At 37.0% G+C, this 22686-nt stretch overlaps 1 protein-coding gene across 4 annotated transcripts in view; it reads right to left on the bottom strand.

Moving 5' to 3' along the window:
- The window catches only part of LOC150094596 (uncharacterized), a 700870-nt gene that overhangs the window by 589182 nt on the left and 89002 nt on the right, over nt 1-22686 (bottom strand). For all 4 annotated transcript variants that reach the window (XM_090411629.1, XM_090411628.1, XM_090411625.1 and 1 more), the window contains exon 2: nt 3616-3665. The gene's annotated coding sequence lies outside the window, so the exon portion shown is untranslated. The remainder of the gene's footprint in view (nt 1-3615; nt 3666-22686) is intronic.

Raw genomic sequence — 22686 nt, 5'->3', positions numbered from 1 at the left:
CTTATTGTTTTTCAGCCAGTAAGCGGTTTAAGTTAACTACACGGTTGTTTTATCCTGCTGTGCTGCCACTATTGATTTTTAAAAGGAAGACTCTACCCAAAGAAAAACTGCTTAAAGGAGTGTTTGTACATGTTCACGCAAAAGGCTGGATGGATGGAGGAGAAATGAAGTTATGGATAGATAAAATTTGGTCTAGGCGCCTTGGTGGACTGTTGAAGAAGCCTGCCATGCTAATATGGGATCAGTTTCGTTCTCACAGAACAGACGATGTTACAAATAAACTCAAGGAATTGAAAAAACTCAATTAGCTGTAATTCCAGGAGGTCTAACTAGTCAGCTTCAACCTTTAGATGTCTGTATTAATAAACCATTTAAGGGATTTATGAAGGAGAAGTGGAACAGCTGTATGCAGTCTTCAGATTTTGTGGTCACGCCATCAGGAAGAAGGAAGAGGCCTAGCGTTTCGCAAGTTTGTTTGTGAGTTTCACACCATTCCAAAGCTTCATGGGATGCTGTGAAAACTGAGACAGTGGTTAAATCATTTAAGAAGTCTGGAATTAGTAATGCACTGGATGGTACAGAGGACAATTTGTTGTATGAGGACTCAGATTCTGATTTAGAAGAGGTTTCAAGTATCTCTTCATTTAGCTCTGGAGATGAATTTCTGGGTTTTGACGATTAAAAGATGGGTACTCTTTCCTAGTTAGATTAGGTATTTATTGAAAGTAGACCTACTTGTTACTTTATATTTGAAATACTGTAAATTCATTATAATAATCAGTGATAAAGTTTTTTTTTTTTCCTGAAAAATGTGTACAAAAAATGGGGGTGTTCTATACACCGGTGCGTCTTATACGGTAATTTGTTTTCATAAATCTCGCGGCACACCTGAAGACCCCTCGCGGCACACGGGTTGAAAATAGTTGGTCTACAGCAAAAAAAAGACGTACTACTGATCTCACGCGAAGTACAAGGAGCCTTCGATGCTGCGTGTTGGCCAGCCATAATCAATCACTTAAGAGAATTAAAATGTACAAAAAATGTACTCTATGTTACAAAAAATTATTTTTCAGACAGAAGAGTAACCATGACATTAAAAACCACAGTTGTAACGAAAGAATTCAAAAGAGGCGGCCCGCAAGGCTCCTGCTGTGGACCAGGCTTCTGGAACATCCAGTACGACTCGCTTTTAAGACTTCCTTTCACTACGGAAACAAAAGTCATAGCTTTCGCCGATGATAATGATTCGGGGACGTGAAGGCTTACAGTTAGAAGTAACAGCCAACGAAGAACCCTTTAAAATTGTAGAGTGAGCACGCGAGAAGAAAGTTACCTTCAATAACATCAAGTCTAGAGTGCTCCGTATCTCACGTAAAAAATCAAAACAACCTGTAACGGTTTTCCTAAATGGGGAAGTTCTCGAGGTAGCCAGTAAGCTAAAATACCTAGGAGTAAAATAGATAACAAATTTATCATCACCAAGCGCATATCATATGTTGCCGAAAAAAGCTTACAAATTGTAAACCCTCTAGCAAAGTCGATAAGGATTAAGTAGGGATTAGGCCAACGAGCGCTGAAAACAATATATACCGGAGCTGTACTGCTATTAATATCTTATGATGGAAAATTCACTAAAATCAAAGAAAAACTGACAAAAGCTAAACAGAGTTCAACTCCTTATAGCCATACGTTTAATTAAAGGATACAGGACAATATCTTTCGAGGCAGCATGCGTTATTGCAGCTCTAACACCGATCTGCCTGAAAATACACAAATTCTCTTCTCTCTTACGCATGAAGTCACTTCAGGAAGATATAACGAAAATGGTGGCCCCGCCCAGCAAAGAGAACATACATTAAGGAAAAGGAAAGCTCAGAAAGTGACGAATTCCATATATACACTGACGAAAGCAAAACCGGAGGGAACGTCTGCTTCTTTCATTGCATATAACAGGCTTTATACAAGAACGCTGCCCCAGACTGCATTCTCTATGTTCCACAACCAAGCAGAACAACTTGCCATAGTTCATTCACTTACATATCTCCGAGAATTAGAACTCAACACCTCTCATCAAAGGACGACAACAATTTACAGTGATAGTAAAAACACTATAGACGGCATAAAAAATCAGAACAACCAAATAGCATTAATAGAACAGACAAGAAATCTGATTTGGAATCTCACTGTAGAGGGAGGGGAAATCAAGTTCTGTTGGGTGAACGCGCATACTGGGATAACAGGAAACGAGAGCGGATCAGTTGGCTAAAGAAGCGGCTAGAAACAAGTTACCAAAAGTACTCGAAATCTGCTATAAAAATACTGGCAGGGGAATAGAAAACATCATAAAACGGAACAACAACAAAAGAATTCTTGCCAAGTAGACTCCGGCTGAAAAAAACAAGCAGTCTTGGCGTATGCAGTCAAGGGCTCGCTCTGGCGATGTGGCGAACGTAAGATACCTGATGCTGGATCATGCCTTACTTCATGTATCCTTCCTCCCCCCCCCCCCATGCTATTTAGAGTATTCGAGGGCTGAGAGTGAATCTTTCCTATTTTGTTATTTTCTTTCATCTCTAATGAAGTGGGCGTCTGTCTTCTCTCCTAAGTATTTGCCTTGCCAAATAGGCTAAAGACAGGAGAGGAGATGATGGGCGCCACCTGTCTATATCTACCCATATCGTAGTATGGAGACAGTCTTACGGCATTCTATGCTGGCTCGGTCGTTGGTCGGAGAAATGCGGACTTCGCCACCTTCTGGGTGGCGAAGTCCTCATTTTCAATTCCTCAGGAGAAATTTTATGGTTGGTACTTGGAATATCAGAACACTTCAGAAAAGTGGTTAACTCAAGCTACTACAATATGAATTCTTACGCCATCATTGGTTTGTGAGAGCAGCTGGCCACAGGCAGGTCAATTTGTTACAAATGAGGAAAACATTTTGCTTTATTTAGGAACACAACTAGGAGGAGAATGAGTTCGTTTTTTTTTATTCATAAAACTGCCAAAAGATATGTGACGAATTTTAAACCTATAAATAGCAGAATTGCTCTTGTCAGACCGAAAGGAAAACCAAGAAATGTATCAATAAAACACGTTCTATGTACCTAAACATCGGTATCCGGCGGATTCATCGAAAAGGCAATTAATCGAAAGACAATTCATCGAACGACAATTTGTCGAAAATGTAATTCATAGAAAAAACAATTCACCGAAAATTTAACTTTTCGAAAATGTTATGATAAAAGTGATCCATTTAGAACAAATATCGAACCTTGCAGAATGAGAACGCAATGCTACTTGAATAGGGAATAATTATAGAAGAATATGGCTTCTTATTGTCTTTCTTGTCTATTAACCAACTACCAAGTCACTAACCGAAGTTATTCATAGATAAAAACGGTTGCATTAGTGCAGGAATGGTAGATAGTACATAAAGATATTTTGTCTTCCCGAATCCTCGCACAAACACAAAACACGAGGAAGTTAAAGGGACTGAACACATTAGACATTTGTTCTATCGCACGATCGCTGAATCAGAAATAATGAATGCTATTATTCACACCTCCACGTTTCTACTTAAAAAAAATAGTATAAAATTAGATGAAATTAACTTACAGAAGCACAGTCCACCGACAGAGGCATCAGTATCTTCTCAGCAGGCAACCCTGTTTATAAATTGGAGCATTAGAAAAAAATTTAGATTATAATCTTTTCAACAGCTAAAATTATTTTTTTAAAAAGAATTTTAGGCTGTGTGTGTGTGTGTGTGTGTGTGTGTGTGTGTGTGAGAGAGAGAGAGAGAGAGAGAGAGAGAGAGAGAGAGGGGGGGGGGAGAACATTATTACAGGAACAAATTCAAAAGAGTGAAAAAGTTAAGATAGAAACTTAAATGCAATAAAAACTAAACGAAAAGAAACTACTGATAGGAAAGAAACTTAGAAATGAAGGAATTTTACCAGTAATTAGAGAAGGCAGCTGACACAAAGAAAAATGAAAAGTTGGTCATTCTTGAGCTCTAAACAGCAGAGTGGGAAATGGATACTAGAAATACAGAAATGATTTGGGAAAATTAGGAGAGAGCAGAAAAACTGATAATACGATAAGTACCTACTAGATTTCTGTTCATAACATGGACTAGTCGTTACCTTGTGCTAGTAACGTTGTGCAAAATTTCACAAACAGAGAAGATACAAGAAATAAGAAAAGTCTCATCGAGTCTGTTATTGTTGTTGATAGCGATATCTTCACACATAAGTATATATGGGTATTTAAAATAAGAAGTGATCAACATTTTGTCTTGAGCAGGATAAAACTGAACATCATATTTAAAAGAAAAGTGCGTAGAAAGTTTTAAAAAATAATCAGAGTCCAACAACTATAAGAAGTGAACTGTATACTACAAACATTCAAGAAAATAAAATAACGACTTGATTCTTGTCTTCAAATACAAGGATCAAACCTTGTACATTCAGTGGCAAACTGAAGAAAACATGATTGATTCATCAAGGGAAGCATGTGGTGAACACTTCTCTTATAGAAAAATCAGAACACTTGTAGTTTCCTTAGTTATTTTCAGGATGGGTGGGCTACACGATTCGATTTCTTGGCGAAGAACTCCAACATTTTCAGTCAACTTTTTTCTTCTGTAAACAAACATTATTTTAGCACTACAACACTACTATATATATGTGTGTGTGTGTGTGTGTGTGTGTGTGTGTGTGTAATTAATTTTTAATTACATTGGTGAGAGATATAGATGATAAATATAGATATAGATGTAATTAATTACATCTATAATCTCCCCCAGAGATTCTTATTAAAAATAAAAACACCTTGTTGCAACTTCTATAGGTAAAGTTGATACCTGAGGAGACCACAAAAAAGGTTGAAACCAGTCTGGGTAGTGACCCCCACCCATAATGTATTGCAATATACATCTTTAAGTGAGATGTGCTTTACATTATGGGAAAATACTAAGAATAGTGATCAGAGCTTTAACCACTTTTACAATGAGTTGCCCTGGTGTTGTACCATATTTAGACTTGAACTATGTTTCAGGCGCAAACTTAATTGTTTGCATACTTGGGATTAGGAGTTAAATAACCAAGCTCATAAAATGACTTGGTAACCCCTAATATATATATATATATATATCCCTTCCATCTGATTCAAACGGGTTGGGTCACTGCGAAATAACGCAGCAGGCACGCCACTCCTCTGCTGCATCCTTCCTATTGGAGGTATTCATGACTATAGTCCGTGTGTGTTCACGGGGCCGGTTTATCTGCTTGCGGGATGAAAAAGCAGTACTGCCCGTGCCCAAGACCGGCTAACTTGGCTATGGCTGAGGAAGATCCTTGAGCACCTCACGTCACTGACGGGACTCGAACCTGGACACTCCTTCCCCACGCATGTGGTTGAGAATCGCACAGCCATTAAGCTAACCGCATGTGTGTTTATATATTCAAACCACTTTAATGACTGTTACCGAGAGATAAAAAGATGACATGGTATATTTAAAAAGATAAATTTCGTTGAATAGATCAACATCTTCAGGTATCACAATCAAAGAAATATATAAAGAATTACAGAGACTTAAAATTGTAATAACAGAACAAGTACAAAACGACAGTAGCGTGTTTGAAAACAAAATGCGAGCTTGATTTCCAAACAAACATATACTACGCGCTGTCGCGAGTGCGCCAATATTGAACAGAGGCAACGTGTGAGTCAGAGAGATTGAAACTTAGGCTGTTGTTGATATGAGAAGAATCTAGAGAAATTTCTCTAGATTCGACAATCTTTCTTTCGAGCTCATCATAGCACACATGGATGTTAGAAGTTTGAGTTTGAAACCCAGACCGGTATCGACCTTTATTGAGGTCTCATCAGTGGGAGCTAGGCTAGAAATACCAAGATTTTAGTAATACAGAGCTTATAAATATTTTACCAGAACAAGTTACCATAAGGTGTTTTAACCTTATTAAATAAAAATCTCAGGAGGAGATATAAATAGAAAGTATTTTACCTTGGGTATAATAAATGTTAAAGATACCAATCTATTTTAAATCTGGTTTTACTCCATTTCCCAAGTAAGCAAACAGACAAACAAGTCAAGTTTACGCCTGCAAGTGTTGCAAGTCTAGCTGATCCTACAGGTAGTGCAAGACCAAGGCAACTCATGGTAAAAGTAGAATACTTGGGAAATGGAGTAAAACCAGGTTTAAAATAGCTTGGTATCTTTAACATTTATTATACCCAAGGTAAACTACTTTCTACATCTATATCTCCTCCTGAGATTTTTATTTAATAAGGTTAAAACACCTTATGGTAATTTGTTCTGGTAAAATACTTATAAGCTCTGTATTACTATAATCTTGGTATTTCTAGCCTGGCTCCCACTGATGAGACCTCAATAAAGGTCGAAACCGGTCTGGGTAGTGGCCTCCCTTGCCTTTAATACAAAACATCATACATCTCCTCTAGGAGATGTGTTTTGGAATTAAAGGTAAATATTAAGATTAGTGATCAGAACTTATCCTACTTTTACTATGAGTTGCCTTGGTCTTGCACTACCTGTAGGGTCAGCTAGACTTGCAACACTTGCAGGCGCAAACTTGACTTGTTTGTCTAACATATATCTATATATCTAACATATAGTTTGTCTAACATGGTCAATTGCTGGGGATCGAATCATTTTAAAAACCTCTCATAGTAAAAATATACAGAATTTCATCTGCCCTTCGTTTTTATTGCATAACGTGGGTGTTCTACACCTCGTAGCCAAAAATTTGGTATCTTCTAGAATGCTTCTTTCTAAATACAAAAATTTACTCCATTTCCCAAGTCAGTTTGCTTAAGCTTGGTATCTTTAACATTTATTATACCCAAGGTAAAATACTTTCTACATACATATACTGTATGTATATATATATATATATATATATATACTGTATAGATATATATATATTTTTTTTGTTGTTGTTGTTTTGGAAAATTGTAGCCTTTTTGATGTTTTCTTTCTAGAAAATAAGGGGATAAACATCCTTTGTTGTTTTATAGCCAGTAAGCGAAACTAAAGATCGATAACTACGATCTATAAGTTTCATGCCGAAAAAGAATGTTTATCTCCTTATTTTCTATATTAAGGTGCCAGAAAACTAGCCATTTGGCTTTTTATCTTAACTAAAATATAATTACACCTTTATGGTATTCGTATAGTGAAGGTATGGAAGTTCTTTTCACTAAGCTTTGATATCTTCCAGGTCTACCTACTCACTGAGACCTCAAAAAAGGTTGAAACCGGTCTGGGTAGTGACCTCTCCTCATAATGTAATGACAGTATTACATCTCCTAGGAGCTGTGTTTTACATTATGAGAAAATATCAAGAATAGTGAGGGAGCTTGCTCCACCTTTACTTCGAATTGCCTTCGCCGATAGTTTTTCGGCATGAAACTTATAGATCGTAGTTATCGATCTTTAGTTTCGCTTACTGGCTATAAAACAACAAAGGATGTTTATCCCCTTATTTTCTGTATTAAGGTGCCAGAAAACTAGCCATTTGGCTTTTTATCTTAACTAAATGTTTTCTTTCTGTTGAAACCTTGTCAAGTGACTGTTGCAAATCTTTGTTGAATTACCATTCAGAGTATGGGATATGGGAATCAGGGCTCCCGAAGAATTTGCAGAAAAACATTCTCCATACCATAACTCTGCGTCCCCTTCCTTTTTCTGCTGGACTATGATATTGAAGTGATTCTTCTTCCCAGGTTTTCATTATACATTCTACTAATTCTACGGTACAAATGACAGCTGGAAACAAGATTCATTCGAATTTTTTATTTTTTATTTTTTTCAAATCCGTACTGGTCCAAATACGACAAACTGCAAACCTTGTCAACAATAAATTAACGATAACAAGATTATATTCTTGGTTTAATACATCCCTTATCGAAGCAAACAAAGTTTGTGCGTGAAGTATCTTCACGACTAGACTACTTGTATACAGAGGCAAATGACTTCCCATCAATTGCCTTAATATTCCATAATGCAAAGCACACCCTCCCCTCTCGGATGTGAGTAATGCTATGCATTACGGAAAGGGTGTCCATCACAGGTCTAGCGCAGTTAGTATAGGATGCAAGAGAGCCTGATAATATCGTGAGACTAAAAAGAGAGATTGATAGTATTAGAGATAGAAAAAGAGGCCTCAGCTGTTTTATATCATTATGTACTGAAAGGCTATCGTTTTTTTTTTTCTTTTTCACCAGTCTCATTGCAGCTGAACAACCAAAAGATTAATATAAACAAAAACTCAAAGGTGACTGATATCAGGTGGTTAGCATTATCTAAGTTAACCTCTTTGAGTTGGCCTTCTCTGCCTAAGAACTGCTCTCCAGTCATCCCCAGCAAATGACCATAACTCCACAGTAAACTGTGGGCTTATGGTCAATTGCTGGGGATCGAATCATTTTAAAAACCTCTCATAGTAAAAATATACAGAATTTCATCTCCCCTTTGTTTTTATTGCATAACGTGGGTGTTCTACACCGCGTAGCCAAAAATTTGGTATCTTCTAGAATGCTTCTTTCTAAATACAAAAATATTCTGACTGAACAATAATACAATGTTGTAAAGCATTTATATGTTATATCGCTAAATTTAAAATCCATGTTTTGCCTAACTTTCTATAAATGGCATTTTAATTTATTAATTGTAAAAATCAAAAATATCTTTCCATTGCTGGGGTTACTTCAAAAAAAAAAAAAAAAAGAAAAGAAAAGAAAAAAAAAAGAATGTGTTCTGTTGTAAACAATGAAATGCTTAACATATTACATAATCTGTTCCAATACTCAGGGCAAGAGGGCAGCTGTAGAATTCATGTTCTACTGTTTCCAATCCGCTAGACTTGATCTTCTATGTTAAAGTATCTCCATTTGATACTATGCAATTTTGGAGGTCACTATGAAATTCTCCAAACAAGATCCTGCCTGTTAGAGTAAGTCATGAAACAAAGTATTATTGTCAATACCCAACGGTGGAAGTTCGTGGCAAAACAGGTTTAAGATTTCTTTATACCAAGTTTTGCTTGGTATAAATTTTATTACTGGAAAAGATGTCAATGCCAGAACTTTGAAGCAATCTTAGAGCACAGAATGTTATAGTATTCAGGAACAATCTCAGCTTTCCAATCTTTATAATTATTTACTCCAAACGGGGGTGGATGAAACTACTGGTAGTATTGGAGAAAGTCTGCACATGTGATTAGTCTGCCACATTTTATGGATTTTTGAAGCGGTATTGCATAAATAGTAGAATTTTAACACTGGAAGCCTCCATAGATCTTTGATAGTTGAAGGCATTCTTTTTCAACTTCTTGGTACTTGCTTGACCAAAAATATTGCAAAGGTTTACTATATAATTGCTTTTCCTCTAATATCCGTAACATTTATTATGTACAACTAAGAAGGGAAAATTATGGTTTTAAATACTATAGCTTTAGAAGAAAAGGAAAGTGGCCCAATTTTCCAGTCTCTAAGGTTTCAATGTTTTTGTATATTAGTTGCCAAAGAACTTTGAGTAGGTGGAGAGGGGAATTCCAAATATAGTAAGAGGTTCTCTCTTAGGGATTAGTCCAAAGGGAATGCTTCTGAGATCCCACTTTCCAAACACTTTTAATTTTGTCCTGTCAACATCAGCATCCATTGAATTAAAGTACCAAAATAAAGATGTATCTGGAATGATTATCCCTCAAAGAAGTACATACTACATCCTCGGAATATTCTAATATCTATTTTCCTTCATTGTTGAGAGAACTGTTATTTTCCACACAGCACGTATATTGCCGATTTCATTCAAGAACGGTTCAAGAACCAATGCAAAATGCACTGGATTAAGAGGACAACCTTGCTTGACTTCTGTTTGAATTTTGACTGGATCTGATATAAACCCATTAACTAGGAGGCAGGTTGATCAATTGACATAGGTCCCCTTTAATAAGAGATAGTAGCCTTTTGCCCACATTGCTGGAGAATGTTGAACAGAAAAGGATGCCGGACATTATCTAATGTTGAATAAGGTCTACAGATAGCACTGCGCTGGTAGATTTTTCATATAAACTAGGAGGAGTAAATCGCATAGCAGAAACAGATGAAATTCTACTGGTTGGTCTGGAACTCCATACACCTGTGTGCTTTTAATCATCTATCTCATTCCTACTTTGAGCATGTTAGTGATAATGCGGAAAAAATATCTTGTAGTCAGTATTAGATAGAGAATTAGGCTTCCAGTTGTTAATTAAGATATGATCTCTATTATGTTTTGGAATATGGCTTGCTACAAATTCACTTGTCGTGTGACCTGTAGAGCGAAAATAATTAAACAGTATAACTAGAATGGTAAAAATAAAATCACAGGCCTAGTGGTGAAGTTATATTCCTAGACCATGAGGTCATAGGAATTTCCTTGTCTGGCATTCTTTATAAGTTGTGATAACTTCAAATGCTATAATGGATCTGTCGAGTTGGATATGGACAGAAAGCCATTAATGTTCAAATAGTTATAATTACCTACAGTACTTTTTCAAAGAAATTTTTATAATGTTTTTGAAAGGAGTCAAGGATATCTTGAATGGTGGATATATCTTCACCATCCAGGCTGATTTGGGTAATAGTCTTTTCTTTGCGGAACTGGGTGAACTGTCTATTGAAAAATACAGTTGAAAGGTTATCTGCTAAGTGATGCTGTATTCTTATGTTAAAATTTCTTTCTTCCACTTGTTTCTGTCTTTCCAATTCCATCTCTATATTGATATTTCTAATGATGTTGCTGCATTCTATACCACTGCTTTAGTTTGCTATGAACCAGTTTCTCTCTTTAAAAAGGTGTCTTTAACCTTTTTCTTTTGAGAAAAGCTCGCCCCTTTCCCCATTTAAACATATTCTGTTTTACTGCTTGTTTGAATTTTAACCACGTATCCCAGTTCAAAAGTAACATTATTCCAGTTTGAACAGAGTGTCTGGAGTTTGGTTGAAAAGACCAATAGGAAATTTGGTGGAAGTCTCCATGATCTGGAACTGATCTCTACTTGTTTGATGCAGCGGTATTTAAGTAGAACTAGATTATGATCTGATATGTTGATATCAAGATGTTTTATCTGAATTACCCTATTTTAAGGAAAAAGAGATATAAATTCAATCAAGACGGGTACCCCGGTATCAATTCAGTGATCATGTACTCGTACGTGTAAGCCTAGAGATTAGAATTGCGAATTTTCCATATGTCTGATAGTTGAGAATTGGCAAGACATATCCCACTTTTCCGTTTCTGGAGTGTTTTCCTATTTTGTCTAATGTGGGATTTTCAATACAATTCCAATCTCCAGCTGCTATGATATAGTGGGCACCGTATAATTTGGCTGAAATTTCTGGAAGAATTTTCGTCTGATTGTTCTGTTCGATGGAGCGTGAATATTTATAAGCCTTATTGCACATCCACAGTATTTTCAGTCTGTTGTCAAGATTTTCCCTTCTGGATCCCTTTGGATATACAGAATGACCCGGGGAGTGGGGAAGGACAAGAATAAGTGAAGTGTTACTGGTAAGTCTTTAACTTCTAGATTTGGCAGGAACCTGATGAAGTCTTCACTCTGCGAAGGAGCAATCGTGTAGCCTGCTTACTGTAAATTCTTTTCTAGTTTTTATAGACACTTACCATTATTTCAATTTCATTGCTACCATTCTTGATTTGGAAGCTAGTTATTTCTTTTCATATAAATGATAAACGTCCTGAGAAAACTTCCATGAAAACTTACTGTAGCTTTTCCTTTATTAGCATGAGATGGTTCCTCATAGTGCATACACTCTTTTGCAGGGCAGGCTCTAGGCTTAGGCACAAGAGGCACCGGTGTAGGGGGGCGAATGGCTTTGGGGCGCCAACATCGTAAAAAAAAAAGTAATAGTATTAAAGAGGACCAGAGAATCGAAGCGTTGGTGGCACGAGCAGTGCCTCCCCCCAAATGCTCTATACTCATTTTTTTGGCAATAACTATAAACTGCTTTTAACAATAAAGAATTTTATGATGCCTGTCTTGTCTTACAATGCGTTGATAAAATTGACCTAGTGGCGCCACAAACTGGCATAGGGGGCGCCATATACCATAGAGACGGCACTGCTCCTTTGAGTCTGAGGACTCTTCATTTGACGCTCCACAATCACCTTCATCTTTACATTTTTCATCATTTCTTCTCCTTTTTGATTTTGTTCCTTTTTTTAGTTGATCTTTTAATTTTTATTTTTGTTTATCCTCAAGTTTTTTATTAATTCATATTTTCTTTTTGATGATCTTTTTTGCATTTTAAGTTCTTTCACAGGGCTTACTGTTTTTTTTGTTTCTTTTCCGGTTTCTCCTTGACCAATTCATTTGTTTGTATTTGGTGTTGTATCTGTTCAGTTGTTATACTATATTCATTACTGTTAATTTTAACTAATGTTGTTCCATCATTTATTTGACTAGGAAAGTGGCTCCTGCAGTTTTGGAATAATTTCTGGCTGATTTTGTAGCGTATTTTTCTGTGATTTTACCAAGTATAGTTTGTTTGAAAGGCCAATCTTTAGTAGACTAAAGCGGAAGATATGGGAACTTTCCTTGATGCCTCTGCGATATATATATATATACACTGTTACTGATCTAATTGGCTCTACCAGTGCCTCTACGCTTTCGGAGAAAGTTTTAAAAGAACAGGTAGTAATGTGATATTCAGAACTTTAGCATTTCCGACAGGGTTTGAAATATTGATTGGTGATATGTCCGAGTTGCATACAGTTAAAACATTTTAAGGCGAAAAAGGTGTTCATCATAGGACTAGAGTAGTCAATAAGTGTAAGCGAACCTCATAGTATTAGGAGGGAAAAAAGACACATGGATAGGATGAGTTAGCGAAAAAGTTCTCAGCCCTTTTATATCATCATGTACTCAAAGGCTATCGTTTTTCCTTTCTCACCAGTCTGATGCAGCTGACCATCCAAAAGCCCAATTGAAACTAATGCGCAAAGATGACTGATACGCAGATGATTAGCCTTATCTGAGTTAACCTCCTTCAGTAGGGTTTCTCTACCTGAGGCTATTCTCTAGTGAACACTGCAATTGACCATAAGACCATAGTAAACTAAAAGGATTTAATCATTTATAATCCTCTCATAGTAAAAATAAGCATAATTTTACTTCCATGGTGAATATTGTATAATGTGGGTGGTCTACACAAACTAGCCAAATTTTGAGGTATGTTAAAATGCGAAGATACCTGTTCAGAAATCATGAGTGATCTACAACATCACTTTTGAGCAGGCGTAAATCTCACTGAGCAACCTTAAAGGATCACTACTAAACTCATTACTGAATACCTGATGTGAATCGCTGCAGGACAGGAAGCTTAGCGGTGACGAGTTTCTGCCTGACACTGGTGGCAGGCAGAAACTCGCCACCGAGCAGAATCTCTCTATCTCCTGGAAAGAAGCTACTATCAGTGTGAGCCAAAGCCAGAAGAGATATCAAGGTTACAGTTATCGCTTCTGACGAGATGGACTCTACTTTTGGTTATTTATCCTTTAATCTTTTTCTGAAAGATAAGGAAATTGCAAATTAGGTTTATTTAGTGAGTATTTGACTCGCCCATTGTGGGCTGATTAGCAGTGTATTTCGCACTTACCTGCGCAGTATAGTTTTGGGGCGTTTGTCTTGAAGACATATTCGTCGTAGTACACTGCCTGGCAGATTAATGGGTTAGAGTGGATTGCTACATTCGCAATAAAAGTTTGCGGCCATTTCGCACGGAAAGGTTGCGATGTTTGGGATATGAGCTTCGCCTTAAAGCTGTGCATTCCTCATGAACCATGGAGCGCTGAACTTCATGCGGGTGCACTTCTGATCATCGTTTTGTTTAAGAGCAGTATGACTTCCGTGCCGAGCCGACGGATCAGTGGCAAGGTAGTCCTACTGCTTTGTTTGCTTTTGAGCAGGCGTAATCTACATGGGATGCAAAGCGAAGTCCTTTGTTTAATTGTATCCATAAGTATTTGGCGATGGGCTGCCAAGGAAAGGAGGTATCAAACATGATGACCTTGCCTTCGGGGGTGTGTCAGTTTGCTTGTGAAAAGGATACTCTTTTCTGCGTAGATGCGCCATCTTATAAACCACTGCTGTAATTCTGAGAGAGGTCTGCAGCTTTTCTGTTACCAATCTCGACCTTAGGGATCTGGTCAGTATTGCGGTATCGTCTGCGTATAGAGCCACTGTTGTGGTGCCCATGTAGGGGATGTCGGCCATATAGATATCGAAGAATAAAGATGTATGGAGATATTTCGGTATGGAGCCCTGAGGAACTATTGCTGTAATCCTGTGTTCGGATGATCTGTCTGCAGTTTCACACGAAGCTTCTGATCCTCAAGATAGGAATCAATAAGGCAGATCAGGCCTAACGGGAGGTTGACGTCGATTAGTTTATATGTATCCCTCTATGCCAGACCTTGTCGAATGTCTTTTCAACTTCAAGACAGACGGCACTGGTGTTCTATTTTCAGTTGTATCTCACACTGATGTGCTCCACAACTCGATTGATTGGTTGTACAATGGAGAGCGACTCTCGCGGAAGACTAAGTGCTCATAAGGTATGAGATTATTTTCGGTCGCGATGTTTTGCAGTCTTGTGAGTATCAGCCATTCGGCAAGTTTTCCTAGGTAGGAGAGAAAGCTCATTGGATTGTGTTTCACGACTCTCACGATTTGTTGTACAGTGGATGTTTAGAGACAGCAGTGTTTGTTTTCCACTGCTTGTTCCGATGGACCCTCAGTGCGTGTCGGGTGGCTACGTTGAGGGTTTATCGGTTTTCAGGGACCAGAGCCCTGTAAATCACGAATCACGATGAGATTCGTGATTTCCTCTCGGATGCGGCCGATGTTTGAGCGTGGTACTGTAGAGGAAACAGCTTGGAATGCTATTTAACTGTTCTTCCAGGTTGTTTATTGAAGTATTAATCATCTCTTTAGATTTTATATTTGGGACTGGTCCTATGAACTTGAGCAGTGTGTTAGGTAGCTTTCCCCAGTAGATTGTTGATAGCTAGTCACAGTATTTTCCAGTTTCAGGCCTAAGCGAAGTAGCACTGTGGTTTGAATTGTGGTCTGAACTGAGATCGACTTCGTCAATTCAGCCTGCATTGGTAAGCGACGTTTCGGAATATGGCGATGCCTACAATGTCGGGGCGTCTGCCGTGCTATAATCTGTGTGATCTAGTAGTACAAAAACTACGACATTCCTTGTGGTAGCGAAATCGTTGAGCATTTAACCTCCCAATTAGTGGTCCTGCTGTTCCATGCTGGGTCTGTTTGTCGCTTAAGACGCCTGCTACTTGCACTGCTCTGTTGAGGTTTATCATCTCCGCTTAGTCGATTTCAAGTACCGTTTGTTAGTTTAGTTGTACATACAGCAGATTTACAGGTTACCAACATTGGCTGTCTGGATTTCAACACCAATGATCAAAATGTTAGTGACTGAGGGTTTCTTGATTTCTCTGTGTTCAATGTTGTGCTCACTGTTGCATATTTATCAAACGCAACATTTCACTGTGCTCAATGTTGCATTTGATAAATATGCCCGTTCTACATCCGTAGGCGTTGGGCTTGTCGTTGCGATATAAAACGTAGCTTCTGAGCTTTGGATTGTCGACTGAGCAAAGATAAGTTTCGTTTAGCAGGATTAGGTCGGCATCATGAATTCTTAAAGCTCATGTATTTTGTATCCTAGGCCTGAATCCAGAAAACAATTTCAATGGAATAAGGTCTTCTATGTTCATTAACCATCATTGATTAGCGTGAGAATTGTCTGCATTTGTCTCACAAATTTGTTGCTTCTTGACTGGATTTGTAATGTCCAGTAATAATGACTGCCAGAATGGCTTTGGACTTCGGCAGTTTTATCGGGCCCATTGGGTTGCTGAGGTTCCTGTTTTGTTGCTTTTTTAGACTGCACCATCTCCGCATATGAGGATTGTGGCCACGCAGAGTTTGTTGCGTCTTCCAATTTTTTGTGGTTGGATGTGCGGTATTTTTTTTTTTCCCTTTTGTCTTGTTGTCAAGTTAGGCCTGAGTTGGTTTTCCCAGTGTCTTTGAAATCGGGTATTCTTTGCATCCTTTGTAGTTAGTAGGTGTAATTTAGTCGTTCCCTGATTTCCCCGAACATGGCGCAACGAAACTTGGCTTTAAAACAGCTCTCCAAATGGTCAAAATTTTAGCAGCGGTGGAACTGCCCATTGAATACCCTTCTGCACAGAGATTTTCGCTTGATAACCAGGTCGCAGACAGTAGTGAGGTCTAAGATCTCGCGATGGTCTTTACTGAGAGCACTTAATTTGCTAGGTTGTAACCAACGATTATTACTGATTCAGTGAAACCACACAGCACCATATTCAGTTTATTTATTTATTTATTTTTTATTTTTTGCTTTTTAAGGCGACGGTGTGGTATGGGACTCTTTTTTCATCAACGAATTTGGTGATTGCGCGGTAGTCGGTGTCTAGTTGAATGCGGATGCCATTGGTGTTTTTAGCCTGCTGAATATGTTACAGAATTTCAGAGCTGAGGTTGTATGGTCCACTGTACCTTCTCTCGCAGTATGACGGGAGGGGATTATTTCCCTTTTGGTGGTCGCTGAATCGATGGACATTTCCGTGTTTTCATTATCTGTGTCCTTGCGCCTTTTTTTTTTTTTTGTGGCTGACTTGCTGTTCATACTCTACGGCTCCAGTTCAGATCCTTCATTCGCTCCCGCTCTGGCGGAAATAATTAAAGGGGAGAAAAGCAAAAAAGGATACTTACCTATATCCGAAGGCTGGAGAGTCAATAGAATGTTGAATCACGATCCAAAATCCAAAAACTAATCCAAGAGAGACTCACACCACAATGTGATGTGAATATGTGAATAACCAGAGACGCTCTCTCACCTAATCTCGAATCAAGTATCAACTTAAGTCAAAATAGTAAGTCCCGACCAGATAACGAATTCGCAATAAACTTCAGATACTAAGGCTGGCTGGTAACTGTTCTGACACAATGGATTGATTGGACATGTGATCCTTTATCCCTTTTTGGAATTTGTAACAAAATTTGCCGGCCTGGTTGGTCGAGTGGATAGCGTATCCGCTCTCTAGCTAAAAGGCTGTGGTTCGAATACCGCCGTGGGCATGAATGTTAGTAATTGGCTGTGAAAATACTAGTGGTGATGGTGGGCGGTAGATGGCGTTGGTGTAGATGATGACAGTAGTTGCAGTTGGTTGTAGTTGGTGGAGATAGAGTTGGAGTAGGTGCCCTCCCTCGATGAGTCTTTGGACACCCTGGAGGTGTGACGTAATAATAATAATAATAATAATTTCTGCGTTAAGGAATAATATTATTGAGCACTTGGCTCGCCCATTAAGAGCTATTGACTACGACTGAGTTTTTTCTCTTTGCCCTTAAAAAACGTGGGAGTTTCCCAGAAATAATATACATACTTAAAAAACGTGTTTTGTACGGTTTTCGGATATGTGTCCCGAGATAAACCAGGTTCGGAATATTATTTGGCCTTTGACTCACCCATTTCGGATTTCTGGCTGTGGATTTTAAAAACTTACCTGTACAGTATGGTTTTAGGACTTTTGTATTTTACAGGATCATGCTCACTGTAGTCTAACCCTTGGTTGATTAGTGGGTAATGGCGGATATAGTACGCCCACAGATTCGAGACCCTTCGACACTTCTACCCATGTCAACAGGAGGAGAATCCATTCCGATAATAGGGTAATCAGTCTGTATTGTGGAATGAGTTGTTTATTATTACACTTCGGAAAATTAACTTCTCTTTTACGATCATTATAGTTAACTATGTTGCTTGTATAACAGTTGGAAAATTTTACCTATAAAGCACGTGATTTCGCTAGTTGGCGACCAATTCGTACGTCCTTCATTTCTTTCTCCCCTTCAGCATGAATCAACTATTCTTGACAAGATGCCAAGCAGAAATCTACAAACTGTGGGCGAACTGTAGCAGCATTTGCAAAGAATTTTGCAGTCTTTTCGCCTATGAAAGCTTTAATCTCAGTGATATAGGCTTCATGGTGCGTTAAATGCTATTCGAAAATATTTCTTTTACAGATAATCGAAAATAAACGTTTTAAGCTATTTTCGTAAACACTTGTTCAGTATCATCTGCGTTTAGAGCCATTGTGGTGGCAACAGTGCGTGGGATGTCAGCCACATAGATAGCAAAGAGCAGAGGAGATAGCTGTGACCCATGGGGAACGCTGCAGTAATGTTGCGTTCAGACGATCTAATTTCCCTATAGTTTGAAATAGTTGAGGTACGATTTGGTAAGTTTGACCATTCCTAATGGAAATTAAGCCCGTTGTGCCATATTTTGTGGAATGCTTTGGCAACGTACAAGAAAATCACCCATGCATGCATGTGTGTGTGTGTGTGCTGTTTCCAGTCAAACCCAGATAACGCAGATATCATATATTTCTAACATACAAATTGTGAAAAGGTGTACGGCCTTATTATTATAATGCTATGGATTATAGAAAATTGTTGAAAGTATTTTAACTTCCAAGAAATTGTATTCTTAATTTAATTTTTACTTCAACCGTGGTATCTTTTCTGGGTCTGGCTTCCACTGACGAGACCTGAACAAAGTGAGAAATCAGTCTAAATAGTGGCCCTTCCCATAATGTATAGCATTGTACATTTCCGAATGGATATGTGCTTTACATTATAGGATACTAAGGCAATTAATGTGAAATCATTACCCTCTATATACAAGTAACACAGTCGTGAATCTTCACGCGCAAACTTTGTTTACTTTCACTTGTATAAAGAATTAAACCAAGAATATAATTTCTTGGCATCTTTAATTTATAATCTATCCAACAGAAAAAAAACTTTCAAAATTTAGTCATCAATGATTAAGTTAAACATAGGTATCCTGCCTCCTTCGGGGACCTGTTCAAAGGAAAATGCTTTGCACCCTGGTCTGCGAAACGGTGCCATTTATTCTTTCATTAAATTCTATAGTTCAGACGTTCATTAGCATTTTGTTTTCATTTGTTTGTTGTTGTTGTCGATGGATTCGCACAAGGTGAGACAACAAGCGTTTACTACGGGTATTGATGAAGAGTAGGTGCCTACGATTGACTCAGCGACTGCCGTTCTCTCCTGTATCCTTTAACTTTGGAGAATATTAACCCGATTTCAACTACTCTTTCACCTTTCAAAGCCTGGTGCGAGTCCCTCAGATCTCGTCTGGAATGTGCATTACGTCACACACACACACACACACACGCACACACACACACATACACACACACACACACACACACACACACACACACACACACACACACACACACACACACACACACACACACACACACACACACACACACACACACACACACACACACACACACACACACACAGCTCTCATTTCATGAAGTGTGGCTGTCATTGAGATAGAAGTGCCACCTGGGGAAGTGATAGGACGATTATTAAATTACCTTGGTCGTGATAATATTTTCACTGGACTGCGTATATATCAGTAGAGGAGAGTTAAATAAAGAAAAATATTAACTATGAATTCCTTAATTACTTTTCTCTTTCAACTTCTAGAAATATTCATTGAACTCTTTGGAAAATGTTAAGAGTCTAAACTAAATATTGTGAAATATTTTTAGGTAATTACATGTTTCGAATTTTTTTCAGTGAATATACTTGTAAATAGTATTTCAGCAAAATAAAATGTGCATTTGTAAACTTAAATGAACAAAGATGTGTGTTTTTGTTGTTGTGTTTTTCCACTGTGAATTTTTACTCAGTTATTCTGATTAGATCTTGATATTTAAATCCACAACTTTATATCTTAATGCAATTCTGTTTAATTATTTTAAAAAAATCACAACTGTGAAATTAATGCCATGACAGGAAAAAAAAGTGTTGAAAACGAATATCCATGTATTGATTATTTTAGAAATTGTCTAATGCTAGCTATTGACATTATTTGAGTTATCTGAAAACAAATCGTTCCCATAATCGAAAATCCGAACTGTTAGAATTTGGTTATTTTACAGAGAGAGAGAGAGAGAAAGAGAGAAGCACCTAATTAAACCAACAAAATGTGACTTTAACTCTTCTTTAAAGTTTGGCATAGAGAAAATGTTTGTACTCTACAGATAACAAATATACAAATTTTACCTTTCCCTACACAAAGTAAGATAAAAACACACCAACAGTATATCCAACACAATGTGAAAACATGTCGTTGAGTCATCTGTGCAAAAGGTTCATTTTTGAAGGAACGGTCAGGGTAGGGGTTGGTAAGTGTAAACAGTACTATAAGAAAATACCATAAAGTCGAGTGACTTTGGACTTAAGGTAATCGTTCATCCACTGCAGCTGCTGTTTTGTGATTTGTGTTTGGTAATGCAAAAATAATGGGTGAGCCACAAATTCTTTGAAAGTTTTTTGTGAAAAGTTCTAATTGTTTAGAATTTGGTAAACGAAAGTTACCATAAAGTATACGATCAGAGCTAATAATCAGTGAAATAATAATAAATAACTATTTATTTGTGGTGCCATATGAAGTAATCGAAGAAGAAGAATGAAGGAAAACGATTATGAAAAATCGACAGTGGGTGAAAAATACGAATTTTCAGTTATCATTGGGATAACTGATGTACAATTTTTTTGAATAAGAGTTCAAATTTATTTCCTAAAGAAATTTGTATTTCTGATGGAATTAGTGTAAGATATGCAGTGACAAAATCACCTTGCAGTTGGAAAGAATTACCTGAAAGAGTTAAAAAACAGAATTCTTGGTTAATAAAATATAACCATCAGCTGAAGTGGGAAATTGGTTCACTAGCTTTGGACAAACTAAGAGATTGGATGATAGAATCAACATGCAAATATCATATATTACTTGCCAAAGGAAGAGAAAAATCAAAAACATTAACGAAGTTAATAGGGAGGCCTGTTCTTGATTTAAATGAAATTGGATGCCCAAAACGTGAAAACATAATGTGTTCTTTTAAATGCTTTTGGAAACATAACGAAAGATTCTGTGCTTTTAATAATTCTCAGAAGTATATGTATTGGTTTCAAAGAAATAAATACACAACCCTTAATTTTACTACAGTAATAAATTCCCAACGAACGCCAAACGAAAAATTAACTTTCAGATGAGAGCACATTGTCAAAAACCATATGATGGCAATTCCACAGGTCTGGGAAGAACCTTTGATGTATTTTTCAGTTTATTTATTTATTTTCTGTATTGTTAGATTCAGTTAATACAATTTGTAAAAAATATATTATTCAAATAAAATGTGTAAATTTAAATGAACACTTGAGTGTCGTTGATGTGTTATATACAACTTTAAGAAGGAGAATAACTTTTTTTTCTTTTTTTTTTCCTTGTGAAATTTCATGCCACAAAGTAACCAGAGAGTTTTTTTTAATTAGATATTTAAAACCAACAACATGTTACAAAACTCTTAAAAAGATTGCTGTAGAAAAACGCTGCAGAGAGTTCAATACCTTGTTTGTCTCATATCAGTTACTTAAAATTTACTAATGCTAAAGAAAAAAATAAATAAAATAAATAAATTCCACTTACAGAAATAGGTTAAAAGCACAAGGAATCGAAGGTAAAATTAATAGTTATATTGGTAATTTCCCAACGGAAACCAAGAGTTCGAACCAAAACACATGATTTCTCACCTACGTACAACAAACAGCGAGCGGATAAGTGAGATATATTTAAGATAAGACTTAATGAGAAATATACAGTGTTGGAAAATAAATTCACATACACTTTATATATATTTTTTAATTTTGCTCAGTTATTCTGTTAGAATATGACCTTTAAAAGTAAAATACAGAAAATAACTAATCAATTTGAAAAAAAAAAAAATAATAATTTCACTTGTCAGAATTCCATACTCTAACAGCAATCGGAATTCGAAACCAGGAATAACACTTGCTCTAAACAAAACGCTGCATAGACTTTCCCACCAAGGTTGGGCAACAGTGGGAAAGATTTAATACAGAGAACCAATCGGATACTAAAGTAAATTAAGTAGTCCACTAGCTTTTCTGTTTATTTACAGAAATATCTTTCAACTCCTATGTTTTGTGTGTTTTGTGGTGTGAATATATGTTAGCCGCAGTAACCTATAATGAAAAAGTGAACTGCAATTTTCAGACTTATAATTGTGTTCTGTGAATATATGTTAATAATCAACAATTTAGAATATTCAGAATTAATTTTGCTCAGTTATTCTGTTAGAATATGACCTTTAAAAGTAAAATACAGAAAATAACCGATCAATTTGAAAAAAAAAAAATAATAATAAAAATTTCACTTGTCTGAATTCCACACTCTAATAGCAATCGGAATTCAAAACCGGAAATAACACTTACCCTAAACAAAACGGCGCATAGACTTTCCCACCAAGCTTGGGCAAGTTTAAGATAAGACTTAATGAGAAATATTCAGTGTTGGAAAATAAATTCACATATACTTTATATATTTATTAATCCTGCTCAGTTATTCTGTTAGAATATGACCTTTAAAAGTAAAATACAGAAAATAACCAATCAG

Source organism: Typopeltis vanoorti, chromosome 21, assembly GCF_054136105.1.
Source record: "Typopeltis vanoorti isolate ZY-2024b chromosome 21, IOZ_Tvanoo_1.0, whole genome shotgun sequence".
In the NCBI taxonomy this organism is placed as follows: Eukaryota; Metazoa; Arthropoda; class Arachnida; order Uropygi; family Thelyphonidae; genus Typopeltis; species Typopeltis vanoorti.
The sequence above is the reverse complement of the archived record's forward strand: the minus strand, read 5'-3'. Positions and strand labels throughout refer to the sequence as shown.